This window comes from Orcinus orca, chromosome 11, assembly GCF_937001465.1.
Source record: "Orcinus orca chromosome 11, mOrcOrc1.1, whole genome shotgun sequence".
Classification (NCBI taxonomy): Eukaryota; Metazoa; Chordata; class Mammalia; order Artiodactyla; family Delphinidae; genus Orcinus; species Orcinus orca.
The window spans coordinates 28737566-28756198 of NC_064569.1; the positions used below are offsets into that span (position 1 = coordinate 28737566).

The following is an 18633-nucleotide window of genomic DNA, read 5'->3' on the forward strand; positions in this document are numbered from 1 at the left end:
TGTGAGTGTTCCTTGTATACCCATGAACTCCTCCAGCTTTCTTATTTACCAACTGATGGCTGTCATGTTTTATCTATACCCCCACCTGTTTCACCCCATTCCATATTATCTTGAAGCAGCTCCGAGACAACATGTAATTACACCTGTACGTTTTTGGTACGTGCATTTAAAATATAGGACTTTTATTCCTTAATATCATTTTTTAATATTAAATACCCAGTGAGTGCTCAAATTTGCAGTTCTCTCCTAAAAGTCATAAAAAATTGTTTATAAGAATTTTGAATTAGATCCAAATAAGGTCCACACTTTGCCATGGATTGTTAGGTCTCTGAAGTCTTGTTTAATCTATAGGTTCTCCCTCCATGTCTCTCTCACTTTTTTTTTCCTCCTTGAATTTTGTTTTTAAAGAAACCAGGTAATTTGTCCCATCTAGATGTCGATGATTACATTCCATGTGTTGGCAACATATTCTTCAATCCTTTTATTTCCTGTAAATTGGTAGTTGATCAGAATGAAGCTTGCATGGTTTGTTTTGGCAAGACAGTTTCATAGGTGATGATGTGTTCTTCCATGGAGACATATATAATTGTCTCTTTCTGTGGTATTAGCAGTCACTGATGATTCATACCTACATCCATTAATTCAGTTGAGGCTCCAAAGAATGGTGAATTCTGTTGTTCTTTTTTTCACTTATTAGCTGGGTATATTTGTACGAGGAGAAGATTCCCCTCATCAACTGTTTGGTTGCCCAGTTGTAGAGGCATGATTCTCTTCTTTTATTTAACAGTTTTCAAAATAATGAGTTGATTCACAGATATCCTCCAGTGGTGACCAGTTTTGTAAAATTTTATTTATTCCTATCACCGTGGACTCCGTTACAGTTATTATTCTAACTGAGGCCCTATCTTTGGCCAGTTGGAGCTTCTCAGTGACTCCTGAGTCCTTTTGACATGACATCAGTTGTTTCTAGACTTTTTCAGTGGTCAGAGCTAGGAACTATGTGTGTTTGTTTTTCATATTTTTAAAATATGTCATAGGTTCCTACTGCTACTTTCCATTTAAATTCAGAACTAGAGAATTTTCACTTATCCTTTTCTGTCTTCTATTGATAGTCTACTTTCTCCCACCTCAAGAATACCAGTTCTCAACAATGCCTGAAATTGCCTCTATTTCCTAATTCGAATCCAAGTTCTTCTGACTCTATTCTACTCCTCTCCTTAAATCACAGCCGCTTTATGGCCCTTGAAATGTAAGATAGAACATAAATGTAGGTAGAACTGTTTATATCATTTTGAGTTACATGTGCATTCATTCACATAGATTTGCTTTTCCTTTTGCATGCCTGGTAACTGTCCGTTCTGCAGTTTTAATGAAAATCAAGTGATAATTACTGGTTAAAGCAGCTTTGGAAAAAATGGCTCTCATCAGAATAACTGACATACAAAGTTTAATGTACTCTCCTGGTTTATATTCTGCCTTCTCTAATTAATTTTTTATTCTTTCCCTACAAAGGAAATAATACATATTTTCATGGTTTTGCCTTATAGGACTTACCAGAAACTATTCCTTATTTAAAAATTTGTACAATTGGGCATCAGGCCAGATGACGACACTAGTTTTAAATTCCAGTGTGCTGTTAATGGGTTTCTGAAAGAACATAAAGATAACGGTGAGTTGCTTTTGTTTTTGTTTTTGTTTTTCCTTTACCTGAACTTTGGTATGCATTTTGAGTGGGGTTGGGGATTTTTAACATTTTTAATAGTTCTGACATTAGTGTCAAGTTGTGTTTGGTAACATTAAGGTGGAAATGTCAGATGGTGCTAATAGAGTACGGTGTTTTTCCTGTTTATGGTCACAAACAATTTAGTTTCGTTTGGAAAGTGATTTTTGTGAGAAATATGAACTGAGCTAGCTTACTTATCTCTTTTTTAAAAATTTGAATGGAAAATACATAAAAACATAAAAATGTTCTTTTGTCCTATTTATTGGTTGAGAGGTGGAAGAAAAGGTTAAGACTCTCAGGTTCTTAGCATACATAAAAGAGAAAACAAAAAGCAAAGGTTCGGAGTGAGACAGATCCCTAGAAGCAAAACAAAACAGAGTGGACCAGAAGAGCGGCTTCCTCATCATATATGTGTTTAAGGTATTTTTGCTGCTTTTACACTTCGGGTGCAAGTGAGGAAGAACACTACCACCTCTTATTCTTATCTTCAGACAGGAAGAACTTAAAAGGCTGGTGTTTTCTTGTTACCACTTTAAGATCTACTCTGTTGATAGTAGGTCTTAATAGCGTGTGAATTTTAAGGATCCACTTGCCTTTTTCTAGCATCTAACTATCAGAAGGAACATGGTGTTTGCCATGTTTTAAGACTGAGGAATCTTTTGTCTTTGGAACACCACTGACGCCCATGTGAAAGTGTTCATTTTGTCCTCTTTCTAAATTTAGCCTGAGGAGTGTGCACTTTATTAAATAAACGTAACAGACAGTAAATATTCCGTGTATATATAAAATGATGCACGTATATACATAAAACAGGGAGTAGGGGAGAAGGAATAGATAGAGATGGAGGTGGGAAGATAGGGGATAGGAGGCGAGAGAGAGAGGGAGAGACGGGAATTTCAAGATAAATTTTCATTCTATAACCTGGTTGCTTAATGCAGGTACTAGCTCTTAAATATCTTAAGCCCTATCCACAGATCTTCTGTGTACTTTAGCTTTAAAACTTGAGAGGCTTGGCCTGTCCTGTGATAACCAGGGTGTCTAGAAAGGAGGCAAATTATCTGATTTGTTTAAACTGTAGTCACAGAAATGTTACCTCTTAAGGTGTTAGGGCACAGCTGCCGGCCTACTCACTTCCTCCAGGCTCCTTTGTGTGTGTTCTGTCTGTTCCGCGTGGGCTAGAAGATCCTTACAAGTGCATGAGAACACGTTTGTAAACCTTGATTGTTCACATGTTATACCAAGTGTAGTCCATTGCATATGCTGACTCCTCTGTGGGTCTTCTGCATGCAGTGGGCTAACTTCACCATGCTGTCTGCCATTGCAGTCTCAGGACCTTAGTTATGATCCATTGGTGACTTTCCTCTGCTGTAAGGCCCTCCCACAGGTGCCAGGCTCACTGATAATGAGGAGGAGACTGTACTATGCACTCCCTAGAATTGGTAGAGACTCAGAAAATAAATTGTTTCAGTAAACACCGAGAGCCTTATAGGTTTGTTGTTAGGGCACGGGGATACAGAGGTGAGTAGAAGTCTTTGTTCAGTAGCAACTTACAGTTATCTAGGAAGAGAAACATGTAGTGAGTATAAGTGGGTTAATTATGATAAAAGAATCAAGTGCAGCAGGAATATAGAGGAGAAATTGAGGAAGGCCTGACTGAGGAGACAGCGTTTGAGCTGGGCTTGGGGGAAGAGGATTTTGCCGGAATGAGGAAAGGACAGCCCAGGTATTGGGGACAGGTACAGAAGGCACAGGGCTTGAACTTGTGCTCTGGAGGGGCAGCCTCTGGTGTGACTAGAGGGTAGTGTGAAAGGGCAAAGAAGTCATACATTGATTTTCAGCAAATATTTGTATAACACCTTCTAAGTTGAAGGCACTGTTCTAGGAAGTAGGAAGAGAACAAAGTTCTTGCCCTTACGTACTTTCCATTCTAGTGGGGGAGAGAGATGAATAAATAAGTCAATATATGGAGTGTCAAGCGGTGGTAAATGCTTTGGAGAATAACAAAAGAAGATGAAGAGGTGAGGGAATGTGGTAGGTGATCAGGGAAGTCCCCTCTATTAAGATGTCGATTGAGCAGAGCCTTGAAGTGAGAAACAAGCCATTGGCTATCTGGGAGAGTGGAGATGGGGTGGGAGGGTGTGTTCTGGGAGAGTGGAGATGGGGTGGGAGGGTGTGTTCTGAAGCAGAAGGAATAGTAGGTGCAAAGTCCCTGAGGCACGACTGTGCTTGGCATGTTTGAGGACTAGTAAGGAAGCCAGTGTGGCTGGACAGGGGAAAGTGAGTGAGGGCAGGGCAGTAGAGAATGAGATCAGGGGAGGCTGGCAGAGCAAAGGAGGGAGGTGGATGATGTAGGTCCTTGTAAGTCATAGTTTGAACATATAATTCAGTTGGAGAGACAGACTGATAATTTGTTTATAAAGAGTTCTCAGTGCTATGCTAACAACCTGGGCTGTATTCTGTGCTAAGTGAAGATGTTCAAGCAACAGAGCAATCCAGCCAAGTTTATATTTTAGAAAGATAACAGCGTCATTATCCAAGACACATTGTAGACTATGTATATAGTATGTGTATAGTGTGCTGCTCTTCTATAAACTACAGGATACCTGTTACGTACAAATACTTACATACAAGATACAAGTGTGAATGTAAGCACTTGGGAAATATCTGGAAGAACCACACAAGGAACTGGGAGAGTCGGACAACTTTCCATGTCCCGTATGATTGGAATTCTGCAGGGTACACACACGAACTAATGGACGTGTGCTACCAGCCTCCGGCTGAGGGAAATTGCAGGCATCAGAATCCTCTTTACTAATCAAGCGCGTTAATCCGCCTGCGTGATGACAGTCATCTCGACACGCGGTGGCGCATGCGCAGTAGGAGATCCGCGAGCTGCGTGGGCTTGTGCCTAGGCGCCTGTGGTTCGTGGCCTTGTGCTGGCACCGGGGATGCTGGGTTGGCGACTTTGGCACTCCTGGCGTTGGGTGGGCGGTATCTTGGGGGTGACATGAGCCAGTTCGTCGGCCACGAGGAAGGGCGGGTGGAAAGCACATCCCGGAAAGGTAATACGCCTTGGCCCCTGGGCGTTGCCGGTGGAGCGTGGAGCTCAGAGCCCCTGGGCCTGGGCTTCGTCTCTTGTGCTGTCGCCTGTCACAGTGGCCCCTGCGCGCTGGCCCATCCGCGCTGTGCTAGGGGGTACTGGTCGTCTCGCGGCTCAGTTCACGGTAGCTGAAAGGGACAGTGTGTGATGTTCTGATTTCTCCCCATCGTTTTAAAAGGGAGGCTCTGGCTATTGCTCCTCGGGTAAAATGCAGGGGGACTGCTTTTTAAGATGGGACTGTCAGTGTTGGGGACCCTCCTTAATTACCAGGATGGAATCCCCTTCAGTTCCTCAAGCTGTGTTGTTTAGGCACAGAAAATGTGAGTAATAGTCACTGGAACTAAGTTTGAGTGGAAAAACGCACCGGTACCGCCGAATTTTCCATCGAAACAGTTGATCTGTGTTGTCTCTTGGAATTATAAAGGGCGTACTGTTGCTTCCTAACCGGTGTCCTTTGAGAGCTCTACCTCTGTACGTTCAAAGGATTAATTTTGAGGCTTTGCTCATATGTGTAGTAAACGCTTTAATTCCCTAAGACCTTCCTTTCCTCCATCTCATACCCCGTTAAGCCCGCTTCAGTTTATCTCCTGAATTTCTTCTGAATCTGTCAACTCTTCCTCAACATCCTAATACTGAACTTGCCTGTCTGTTGCAATTAGGTCCTAACTAGTGTCCATGTATCTTGTTTCCTTTCAATCCATTCTTCACACAAGAAACCTTAAAAGCAAGTTGGGACATTGCTCATAAACATGGCTCAAAAACATTGTTTCGAGAATAGAAAACAAACTGTTGGCCTTTAACACTCTGCGTGGTCTAGAATCCTGTCTGCTTCTCTGCTACGTGGACTCCAGCTTGGTGCCTCTCCAACTTTAATATGGGTATGCCTCTCTTATGGATCTTGTTAAATGCAGGCTGTAATTCAGTAGTTCTGGGTGGGGCCTGGATTCTGTGCTTCTAACGAGCTCCTAGGTGACGGTGACCCTGAGAGCAAGGGTCCAGCTCCTGCCTTTCTCCCTTCTTTCTGGAAGAGCAGGACGTCTGCCCCCCCGGGAGGAGAAAACATCCGCAACATGACTACTAGTAACCAGCTTCCCTCACAGGCAAGGGACCTTTATCACTGCTCCCTACCATTTTGTCTGAGGCGCAGCAAGCCAAAACACTGACATGCTGAGGTTTGCAGCAAAGAGGAGGTTTATTCACAAGGCAGCCAAGCGAGGAAGTGACGTGACAATAGGTCTCAAATCCGCCTCCCCAAAGGCAAGGGGCTTGGGGTATCTATGGGATAAAGAATAAAGAAGCAGGGCAGTATGAGGCATGGGGAGCATGAGGAAAGGTGATTGGAAAAAGGTGTGCTCATCATTGTTCTGAGCTGGCTTAACTAGGCTATGGGGCTCAGCACATTCTCAGGCTGTAGTTTTCGGCCCTCTGATGGCAGGAGGTCAAAAGGCACTGGCCCAGGTGGAAGATAGGTGGTCCTCTCCAGTCTTAACCAGCTCAGCCTAACTAGACACAGCTGATTCCAAGTTCCTGGACAATACCCGGGGCAAACATCTTATTGCTTATGCTACATGCTATTTGGAGGGCGTGCAAGTGTTCAAGCTACCTTGAGGAGTGAAGACAGGATTTGACTAATCCTTACACATGGTTTCACCTCCAGATGAGCAGAAGAGGCCTGTAGGCTGAATCTGGCTCCTGGCACCTGGAATTGGAGGCAGATGGTTTAAAAACAGGCTCTCCCACCCTCTGTGTTATCTTAGGTAGATAGACTATTGAACCTTCCTGTGCCTGTTTCTCCACCAGCAGCATGGGGACACTCAGAGTCCCTCTCTTGGGGGCTGTTATGGGGGTTCAGTGAGATAATAGATGCATGCACAGGCACACGGGAGACACCCAGTGTGTGTTAGCTTCGTGCTTACTTTTATTAGGAGACCAGTATTGTTAGAAGATTTCTGGTTTGGACAACAAATTAGGTAGGTGGTCATTACTATAGTTTATGCAACAGCAGTTCACATTACCATTTGCAAAAAAGCAGTTGGTTGTCCAATGGGGATTATAAACATCCATTTACCATGAGCTACTGAACAGATACTTTACACAGTAACTACTTCACGTACTATTTAAGATCAGTTCTCTATGTTGTCTTAAGCAGTTGTTAACCCCCAATTTCGTGAATAGTACCAAGTAAGTCACTTGAACATCAGCTAGAGCAATCTGTTTCACTTAGCAAGCCTAAAGCTATAGTTCAACAATTTTATTTACTGTTCTGTGACAAAAATTACTCTCAACAGCTATGCCCTGGATAAGTAATCAGCTAAAGCTAGTTTGACTGACCAAATCTGATTTACTGAGTTAATAAGCCAGTTGATTTAGAAAGGTCTAATGCATATTTCTCATGCATTCGGCATTAAACTGTTTCCCGTGCCTAAAATGTCTTTTTTCCCATTCGTACATAGCCAAATTCCTACTTCTGTGCCGTAGGGCTTGGCTGAACTACACCTGCCTTTAGTGAAACTTTTCTCACCTGCACAATTGGAGATAATTTTAGTCTCCTCAAGACTCCCACGGGGTTACCTCTGTTGTGACACTTGACGATTTGGTGGCATATTTTATTTTATTTTATTTTATTTTAAATAGCCTTCCGTTACTCCGTGCACATCAAACAGTAAATGCTTTCTCCTAGTAAAGGTGCATAACAATTTTCTGAACTCTTCTGCTCTGGGCAAGATTCATAAATATACCAGGCAAACATAGTGAAAGAGGAGACAGTACTTGTGTTATATTCAGTTGGGTCTTGATACCTAAGTGTGACTCTTAACCAAGGATTATGCAGTAATTAAGGACACAGGTTAAAGTTGTTTAGAGTGTGTCCTAAAGTCTCACTGGCAGAATTTAAATCTCTACTCTGGAAATTGTAGACCTGAGACAAATTACTTCCCTAAACTTCATTTCCTACATCTGAGAAAGATAATAGTATCTACCTTGTAGTAGACTGAATAATACCGTTGCCCCCAAATGTCCACCTTCTAATCCCCAGAACCTGTGAATGTCACCTTAAATGGCAGAAGGGACTTTGCCAATGGGATGAAAGTAAGGGTTTTGAGATGGGGAGATTCTTCTGGACTACCTGGATGGACCCAGATGTAACCACTGGTGTTCTCGTAAGAGAGAGGCAGAGGGAGTTTTTACTCCAAAGAGAATGTGATGATGAAGTTGGGGTTGGATTGATGTGGCCAGAAGTCAAGGAATGCTGTCAAGGAAACAGATTCTCCCTTAGAGCCTCTAGAAGGTGGATGGACGGCCTTGTCAACTCCTGGTTCCAGCCCAGGGAAACTGGTTTTGGACCTCTGTCTTCCAGAACCATAAGAGAATGAGTGTGTTTTGTTTTATGCAAGCTCATTGGTAGTAATTTGTTACAGCAGCCATAGGGAACTAATGCGTACCTCATAGGAACTATTTCTCCAATTAAAATGTGTGACTGGAAACACACTTGGTGGCATGTCTGACACACGGTAGGTATGCTACTGTGGGTAGTTCTTGGAAACTAAAGCCTTGGTTTTTGAGGAATCATCAAAACCAGTACAATGGTTGCCATGTTTCTCCTTGTTCATCCTGGTGACAAACCTGTAGAGAGAGCTCCATCCTTTCCCACAGGACACCCACCCCTAGTACTTACAGGGAAGAGGTTATGTCTCACTTCAGGCACCTTCCTCTTTTCCTTTCTACTTTTTTTTTTCATTAATCTTCATCCAACTGGCCTTTCTAAGTTAAAAAAAAAAAAAAACAAGACAAAACCATTTCTCAATGGATTCAGATACTACCCCAAGTTAATATTCCAACCATGTTCTTGTTCTTCTGGGTCTCATCACCAGAAATTTCTGAGCTGAAATCCTCTCTAGTTTCTAGGATCAGTCACTTTCTAATTTCTCCCTTCTCAAGTTCAGAGTCTTGTCAGTTTAGTCCCTTCCCTAACCACAACATCTATTACGGTGACACAGCAAAGTGATGAAAGTCTCGACGGTCTGGTTTTCATCCTGGGTTTCTGCCCGCTACTTACTGTGTGGCATTAGACAAGCTATTCAACCCCTCTGGGCCTCAGTTTCCCCCAAAAAAGGTGAATATTATGAACATTACCTACCTATAGGGTTGCCATTATGAGGATTAAGTGAGTTAATATTTGCTAAGCACTTAGAATATTACTTGTTATAGTCTAAGCACTACAGTTGTGCTTGTTAATAATAATAAATGCAATTCCAAGTGTATAACTTACTCAACTTTCTGTCATAACTTTGAAGTGTTGGTCTATCTGTTGGCCAGCGTTGCAGGTAAATGAGTCGAGGCATGGGCTGAGGCATTGCTACCAGTGAGTGGTGTGTTCCCAGAACTAGGAACAGCCGTGTGAAATAGGTAGTGGTTCTACTTGGAGACGGGGCAGACTGGAAAATGACAGCCCTGGGAAGGAGGTGTGGTGTCCATAGGTTTGGTGTCAGAGCTGCTGCCTGCTGAAGCACCGATGCCGGCCTAAGCGTAAATGGGGGGGGGGGCTGGGGAAAACAGGGGCAGAATGGAAAGGGAAAACAGGGGAAGAACGGAGAAAGATAGCCTAGGGAGGAGGTGTGGTGTCCATAGCTTCGGGGTCAGAGGTGCTGCCTGCTGCAGCACCGATGACACCCGAAGCCGTAAATGGGGTGCTGGGGAAAAGGGGGGCAGAATGGAAAGGGAAAACAGGGGCAGAACGGAAAACGAAAGCCTGGGAAGGTGGTGTGGTGTCCATAGCTTCGGGGTCAGAGGTGCTGCAGCAGGCAGCACCGATGACACCCGAAGCCGTGAATGGGGTGCTGGGGAAAAGAGGGGCAGAATGGAAAGGGATAACAGGGGCAGAACGGAAAACGATAGCCTGGGAAGGAGGTGTGGTGTCCATAGCTTCGGGGTCAGAGGTGCTGCCTGCTGCAGCACCGATGACACCCGAAGCCGTAAATGGGGTGCTGGGGAAAAGAGGGGCAGAATGGAAAGGGATAACAGGGGCAGAACGGAAAACGATAGCCTGGGAAGGAGGTGTGGTGTCCATAGCTTCGGGGTCAGAGGTGCTGCCTGCTGCAGCACCGATGACACCCGAAGCCATAAATGGGGTGCTGGGGAAAAGAGGGGCAGAATGGAAAGGGAAAACAGGGGCAGAACGGAAAACGATAGCCTGGGAAGGAGGTGTGGTGTCCATAGCTTCGGGGTAAGAGGTACTGCCTGCTGCAGCACCGATGACACCCGAAGCCGTAAATGGGGTGCTGGGGAAAAGAGGGGCAGAATGGAAAGGGATAACAGGGACAGAACGGAAAACCATAGCCTGGGAAGGAGGTGTGGTGTCCATAGCTTCGGGGTCAGAGGTGCTGTCTGCTGCAGCACCGATGACACCCGAAGCCGTAAATGGGGTGCTGGGGAAAAGAGGGGCAGAATGGAAAGGGAAAACAGGGGCAGAACGGAAAACGATAGCCTGGGAAGGAGGTGTGGTGTCCATAGCTTTGGGGTGAGATGGGCTGCCTGCGTGATCTGAGAAGAGCGAGTGAAAGTGGGAGAGCTTCTCCCTAGCTGCTAACTCTTCTCAAGGTCTAGCACGCACTGAACACTGGCGGGCTCAGCCTGGCTGTTGACATTGCATTGTACGTGTCACAGAGCAAGGGTGGGCGGGTCAGGGGGTGGGCTGGGGGCCCCACACAAGCCCAGCCCCTGGAGAAACCCGGCCCGAGGGCAAAGAGCCCAACCCCTTCTGGACTTTCTAGCGGCTGGGACTTGTCGCTGTGGGTGGCAGGTGTTTGGCACCAGATGGGCCACCATGCGGAGACTGTTGGGGACTGTGGAAGCCGCCTCCTCCAGAGCTCACCCTGCCTGGGCACCGGCTCTGCAGACCCCTCAGCCCTGGGTATGTATCGGCCAGCCCTTCCCCGCAACGGGGCCCAGAGGCCAGAGCCTGCCCAGAGCTGAGTGGAGGAGGCACCCAGAGCTTGCCAGGCTGTGGCCCGCCTCCTCCGTGGACCTCCCCAGCTTGTCCGTGAGCCCTGGAGACAGGAGCGCCTTCTCCAGGGCTGCTGAGCTGCCAGCATCACCATGAGCCAGGCGGTGAAGGTTTCTGAGCAGGGGATGCAGAGCCCTGATGCGACTGGATGCTGCACCCCACGATGTCCCTTCCTGGCAGGTAGGTTCTTTCTTCACTTGTTTTTCGAAATTTGGTAAAAGAACATTTAAACCTTCGACTGTTCTTCAGGGTATACAGATGGTAGTGGCTTAGCCGGGATTCGAAGCAAGCCTGTGTGATTCCAGAGCTCGTGCTCTGGACTCTGGTGCCTCCTTGTCATATATGCTTCATGTGTTACTTTTTCTTTTTTTTCTTGAAGTTCTTATGATACTTAGCCCTAAGTGCCATACCTGTAATGAACACATACACTGCCCTGTAGGAGGTGTTCTTTTGTTCAACGCGTGAATTGGTCATCCACCACACTGGGTTCTAATCTCAGAAGATAGGTCAGGGACCACCAGTTGTCAGCATAGCACCATCCCACATTTCTAATTGAGGCTTGCAGCCTAGATTTTTCCCTTTGGTCTAGTTTGAAGGATCCAGGTATGTAAAGCTTATATTCTAGATAAATCAGGGGCTATCCTGAAAGGAATTCATCAATGAATTATTCTGTATGGATTAGAAGCCGGTTTCTCTGGCCTTCCTGGAGTATATCCAGTAAGGCATCTCATTCATGTCTAGAAAGCAAATATATCATTTATTGCAACTTCAGCATGGAGCGATGTATTGGTTTAAAATAAAGTACGATCAACACAATTTGGTCATTGTGAGTATGCCGGCTGGGTCCACTCTTTACTACACATATGTAACTCTAGAGCTTCTTACGCCCCATAGAGGAGACATACTCTTGTGTGTCTAGGACAAGGGAAACATGTGTTGTTATTCAGGAGCTGGAAGCTACAGCATGACAGGAAAGAACTGAAAAATCCTGGTCTTGGTCTACACATCACTTTACCTTGTTCGAATCTTGTTTCTTTGGCTTGCTTCATTGGAGTGTTTTCTCTCTCCTGGGACTGACATTGTGTGTTATATATCAGGCATGTAACATGTAGAAGTTTCAGAACCCAGAATCATATAGATCAGTAAAAATTGATATATTTTTGTTTATTTAAAATCACACTGGGCATAATTCATATATTCCAAAAGTAGTTTGACCCTCTGCTCATGAGATTCTTTTTATGGTATGTCAAAGCAAATTTGGACTTCCATCCCCAGTAAACTTTGAGGTTGGAGGACACAAAAGCTTTTGCTCAGACCTAAATTCTGTCTGAAAAAAAAGGGTAACTATTATAAGCCCTTTCTAACCTCTCCAGGAGCAGAAATGATTTACAGCTATGGCATTGAACCCTAATTTCTTGATCTCATTTGAGAAGAGTTCAGTAAGAAACAGTGTCCTGATTTTTGTTTGTTGGTTCCCTGTTTTCTTGTCTTGCTTACCAACAATCCACTGTAATACATGAGTGAGTATGGCAGCAGGCTGAGTGTTCCCTGGAGCTCATTAAGTGAACGTTTTTTCCTAAAATGACTTTTGTCTCCTTGTTTTCAGCCCCTCTTCTTTCCTCTGTCCTTTACTATAACCAGGGCTCAGCAAAAGCTGACTGGCTTTGTGCAGACCCTACTTAGGGTAGTCTTTTCTTCATTATTTTATTCATGGCCCCTCCATTTCATTGTTTGCCTTCTCGAAATGTGTTGAAATCTTTCTGTGGTTGATGACTTCCACAATGTCTTGGCTTTTATTGGTTGATTAATTTTGGTATTTCTACAGTTTTATTTAAACATGGTTTCAGGAGGACCAGAAAGTAAATATATTTCCTAGTCTGCCATCTTGAGCTGAAAATCCCTGTGGATTTTAGCATCCAATGTTCCCATGGGTAAAAAAACCCAACCTTGGCATTAATAGATGTACACTCAAGATTTCAGCTTTTCTTGAGCAATCACTAAGGATTTAATATGCGGTCACTTCTAATGGGAAAATAATAACTATCTCATGGCGTTGATTTGAGGATTAACTTAGATAATGGACAAGAAAATGCTTTGTAAGGTTTTAAAATCTATAAAAAACGTTTTTTGTTATTATTTGATTTGTTGCTATTTCAACTTTAGCTGACAGTTGTTTGTGACCTTGCTTATGTGAGAAAATGCCTTCTGGTTTATTGTTTTGAAAGCCAGATTATATTTTTCAATAGCTCAATGGAAATGGCATCATTTGTGAAGTTGAAGGGTGAAGGCATAAATGTTTCTTGACATTTGAATCAACTATTGGTCTTCTGGGGCTTGTCCTTATTCTCCTGCAGTCTCTAATCAACATGGCATCCAGAGAGATCCTGTTAAAACATAAGTCAGATCATGTCACTCAAGTCTCTTCAATGGCTTCTTCACAGGAAAAGCAAAGTCCTCAAAGTGCCTCCACAGCCCTAGAAATCTGGGCCTCTGTTTCCTCTCTGACTGTTTCCTTCTCCTCTCCACTTTGCTCCCTCTGTTTTCCACACACTGACATCCTTTCTGCTCCTTGGATACTCCAAGCCCACTCTTGCCTCATTGCCTTTCCATCTGACTGTTCCCTCTGCTTGTACTATTCACTTCCCAGATACGCACCTTGCTCCCTCTCACAACCTTAGGTTCCCTCTTAAATTTTATCTTCCCCAGAAAGCCCTCAGTGATCACTTAGTTTCAGATCGCAGCCTCCTCCTACCAGCTAACAATCTCCATCCCCCTTCCCTGCTTGCTGTTTTTCTCCAGCACTTACCTGATATACTAGTTATTCTACCCATTTATTCAATTTTTATTTACATATTTACACTTATGATTTTATATTTGCTTCTTTACTTTTGTCTCTCCCCTCAGCTCGAGAGAGGCTGTATTCATCTGTGTTAATCACTGCTGTGTTTCCTGAACATGCCTAGAAAACATACTGAAGAAGGGTGCCTGAAATTTGGTAAGGGATCCATCAATTTTCTTGGCTGAATGAAGAAATGTGTTCATAAATTAATGAACAAATCTCTGGGGTTTCTGAATTAAGGACTAATGGGAAGAGGAAGGCAAATGGTTGGGACAGGGTACTGCAAGAAGTAGTATTTGGAGTACTCTGATAGCTATCCTAATAGATAACATTTTGTTCATTTAAATAGTTTTAACGAGAGAGCTGGGAACTAGGGACACACAGCATCGAGGTTTTATAATGCATTCTGTAGAGTTCTTTTCAAGTGTGTTCAAATACCATTGAAAATATATGCATGCATATAAACCTCTGTTACTTTATTTAGTGCTTTACAAGAGCCCCTCAAGGAAGGGGTAGTAGCAACTATCAGTATCCTTCCTTTATGATGAGCTTAATTTATTCAAAATTACATCATAATTTATTTGTAACTGTGAAACTAGACTTAGTTATTTAGTAGACCCTCCCTAGAAACCTATGACATTAATAAAACCAACAAAAATGTGTTCAGTTTCCAGTGATACACACACTACAGACTCAATTATGTGTCATCCATTTTAATGAAGGGAAGAAGTGATTTAACAAACACAGAGCAAACAGAATATGAAGTTTTGTCCTCCATTAATATTAGTAATGGATAAAGTGGGCTCCAACGCCTTCAAGGTAGCTTGAGACCATCATCTCTGTGTCATGGGCAGGGGCATGCTCGGCCAGGATGTCTTTCTCTGTCACTGAGAAAAATTTCCATGATATATAATGATACTTACTGAAACAGATATGGGGCATTTGGGTAATTAGGAATCCGTTAGCATATTTTTCCGGAAGCCTTGACTACAAAACGAAGATAGTAGATTTGGACACTTTCGGCTATGCAGAAGTTGTTTGGGTATTCATCTTTATGCCGAATGAAGTAAGCTTATTTCATCTCTGCAGCTTCCCATATACCATTTTCCCACCTCTGTTTTGTGTCTGGAAAGACTTTTAGAAATTAAAACTCAAGTTAAAAAGTGAGTGACGGGCTTCCCTGGTGGCTCAGTGGTTGAGAGTCCGCCTGCCGATGCAGGGGACACGGGTTCGTGCCCCGGTCCAGGAAGATCCCACATGCCGCGGAGCGGTTAGGCCCGTGAGCCATGGCCGCTGAGCCTGCGCATCTGGAGCCTGTGCTCCGCAACGGGAGAGGCCACAGCAGTGAGAGGCCCGTGTACCGCAAAAAAAAGAAAAGAAAAGAAAGTGAGTGACAACTTAAATGATATATGGAATATTTTGCTGACTTACAAGAGCATGCAGAATTAAATATGACCCAGTTGAAATGTTAATTTTATTTTAATGTGTATATTGGGGTGGAGTCTTAAAGGTGCCAGAAAACAAGCATTCACCCATCCTGTTTGGAACTGCAGCACACAGGCACCTTCAGTTACCAGTTCTGTTCATTCCACAGAATCCTCTTGGGAAAACATAACTGTTTTTTATGTACCTGGTATATATCTTAATTAGTTTGAAGAATTTCCCAAATACCTGTTAATATGTAGTTCTCCAATTCCAATCTTGCCACGTCCTGTACCAGTGACACAGCACATAGGAGTTTTATTTCTCTTTCTTTCTCTGGGTTGTTGAGGACCCAACGAAAGAACAATGGAATGGCATCAAAGAGATCAGGGTTCTTGACTCAGATTTGCCATAAAATAATAGTGTCCTCTTGGGAAAATTATAGTTATTCTAAGCCCCTTTCCTTTTCTTTACTTTGACAGAGCTGCACTAGATGACCCCAAGTAACACTGCACTCTTTGCAGTAGTAGCTTAGACGTTACTGGTTTTCTGAAACAAATGAAGACAGTGACACAGGAAACTGTGCAACATCTCTGTAACTATGTTTTCTTAGAGTTGCCTCCATTTTACAGATGATAAGATGGCTGAGCACAGAAGTAGGTGTTTTGACCAGAGGTTCCAGAGTAGATGGAACTGAACCACAAGTTTCCTTCATTCCTGAAGCTCACTTAGCCAAAACATAGGCTTCTGAATATTAAGCTGTAAAGCATATTATCAGTATGCTTTAAAAGAAGCGGTTCTTCTAGGATTTCTAATTAATAGCAGGCGGTTTTGAAATTCTTAGAAGATCATCTAATTTTGTGAGATTTGCAGCTCTATTTTCCTGTCAAGCAAGTTGTATTAGTGCCAGACAATCACCTGAGCTTCTGGATGCTTCTCTGAACCTCTTGAATTTTTCTTCTTGCTATCTGAAATTCATGCCAGATAAGCCTTTTTGTAGAGAGCATGTACAGACTTGTCTATTTTCATATAAGAAAGCGATGCAGTGAGCCAGGTCGGGGGTTAAGCCCTCATTCTCAGAGTGGTGTTGAGCTCCTGGTGAAATATTATCATCATTTCCTCAGAATAGAAAAGCAGTTACCTCAAGTTTTTAATGCCATTAACTATTTATACATTTATGTATAATACATATATTTATTGTACCTACGAGGTGTGCTCTCTTTGGGAAGTACAAAGCTATTTGAGACGTAAGTTGTTCATTTTTTTGTTTTCCCACAAATACTGTGACCCTTTAAGCAGGAAGGTCTATGTTTTACTAACATCTAGAACAAGCAGCTAACACGGTGTCTAAGATGTAGTCAATAAATATGAAATAGGTAAATGAACACATTTTTAAGGAAGGGCCAGGACATGAACAAATAGAAAATTTTAATTTTCAGTCACAAAGCCACAACAGACATAAAAATGATACAGACAACAAGTGCTACGGTCATTCAAAGAAGGCATAGAATTGATACAACAAGGATCTCCTCTATGGCACAGGGAACTGTACTCAATATTTTGTAATAACTTATAAGGGAAAAGAATCTGAAAACGGAATCACTGTGCTGTACACCTGAAACGGACACGACATTGTAAATCAACTATATTTCAATTAAAAACCAAACAGACAGACAACAGCAACAACAAAAAACCAGAGAGGTCATAGAAGTTCTTATGAGATTCCAGAAGAGAAGAGAAGCCAAATGAGGATGGGAGAGGAGGCTTTTGAATCAGTTCAGAGGAGAAGTCACAGAGGAACTAGTCTTTGATCTGAACTTGAGATTAAGATTAAGATGAATTAATCTGAATTAATTAAGATTGCAATACAGGGATATTACAGATGAAGGTAATCACATAAACTTATTATACTGAAACTTGCAGAGGTTATGAGTGTTGTTCAAGATCCCAAAACAAGTGCATTGTGGAATCAGAATTTTAAGTGAGGCCTAATGAACTAAAAACAAAGAAACACAGAAACAAGCCCTTCCTGTGACACCACGTTGCCTTTGAAGTCGGTTTTTTTTTTTGGTGGGTTGGCAGAACCTGGTTCCAGTGTTTCTTGCAGGAATGACTGGCCATAGGACTGGGCGTCGTAGCTTCCTGCCAAGCGGCCGAAGGTCGCAGGCAGGTGGGTCACTGGGACACACGCGGAGGGGCTCCTGCCCGGCTCCCTGGCCGCTCAGTGCCCCTGCCCCAGAGCGGGGGTGGGGGCCCCAAAGCAGCCTTGTCTGAGTCCCCTGCCACTAGAGAGAGTATTGGCCCAACACTTGTAGAAAATGGGGACCTCGCTGGCAGTTCAGTGGAGGGACACAAATAAATCTTTGCCGACTTTCTGCTGAAGCTCACGAGGGTTCACTCCTAAGCCTCTTACAAGGTCAGCTGCTGAGGCTGCGAGAGATGAGTCAGGGCTCGCCCTCCACCACGGGGAGATCGCTGGTTAAAGCGCTCACGAGGGAGTGAACGGCGTGTCCGCACCGCCACGCATGGGCAGACCTCGTCGATGCCTTCTGTTCGGGGTATGAAGCCCTCTCCTGCCTCTTCCAGGCTCTCTAGAAAGCATGTGCAGAGCCTCCCACCCCACCCTTGGACTCCACGGGCCACAGCTGGAGGGACCAGCCAAGGAACCGTGGCAGGAAGAGGCCAGAGGTCAGCGGGCCTCGGCCGGAGCCCGTCAGTCGGTCCCCATTCACACAGCGCCAGACGATCCTCTTGACCTGGGCAGTAGCCGCCAACCGACCTCTGAGGTGAGCCCGGTGCGCGCTTGGCTACCTGGCATGGCTGGGAACCCCAGGATCTCCTGGCAGAGGTGGGCATTCTCCTGGGCCGGGTCCGCGGGCGTCTGCGTGTGCAGGGCCTGAACCACCTTGGCCAGGACGATCTGGCACAGGTTGAAGAGGCCTGGGGGGCGGGAGGAAGGAGACGGGGGGCTGGCACCGTGTCCAGGCCGCGCTTTCCAGCCGGGCAGACCGGAAGCCCCCTTCCCTTCCCTCGGTCCGGCCGCATCTGGGTTGGCCTCCCGGGACTTGATGAGCTTGTCCAGCAGCTCCTGAGGGACGGTGCTGCCCGTGCCCCACCAAGTCTGGCAGCAGCGCCAGGGCCTCACAGGGCACGGCGCCCCCGGCCCCAGAGCCTTCCCTCTGGTTCTCATCACCGGCTGTCACCAGACTTGCATGCAACGTTCTTTTCTTTTCTCTTGTCTTCTTTACGTCCCTCAGCCACGCAATGCGGTGAAGCCCTGACACTCGCTGCCACGTCGATACACCCTGAGAACACGATGCTCAGCGAGAGAAGTCATACACAGAAGGACACACAGGGCGTGACCCCACTGAGGAGAAACGTCCAGAGCAGGTAGATCCACAGAGTCAGCGAGTGGGTTCCTGGTTGTCAGGGGCTGGCGAGGGGACGGAGTGATAGCTAAGGGCGTGAGGGACATTTTCGGGATGACGGAAATGGTCCAAAGCAGTAGTGACGTCTGTACAGCTCAGTAAACTGTCCCCACACGCCCC

At 44.6% G+C, this 18633-nt stretch overlaps 1 protein-coding gene across 18 annotated transcripts in view; it reads left to right on the forward strand.

Moving 5' to 3' along the window:
• The window catches only part of LOC125960473 (uncharacterized), a 46316-nt gene that overhangs the window by 21472 nt on the left and 6211 nt on the right, over positions 1-18633 (forward strand). For 6 of the 18 annotated variants that reach the window (XM_049694524.1, XM_049694517.1, XM_049694527.1 and 3 more), the window contains exons 1-3: positions 9799-9904; positions 10052-17871; positions 18343-18475. The gene's annotated coding sequence lies outside the window, so the exon portion shown is untranslated. Of the gene's footprint in view, positions 1-1547; positions 1670-3893; positions 9611-9643; positions 9758-9798; positions 9905-9929; positions 10023-10051; positions 17872-18342; positions 18476-18633 lie in introns of those variants that run through there. The other 12 variants (XM_049694530.1, XM_049694533.1, XM_049694523.1 and 9 more) reach the window with 12 other exon arrangements.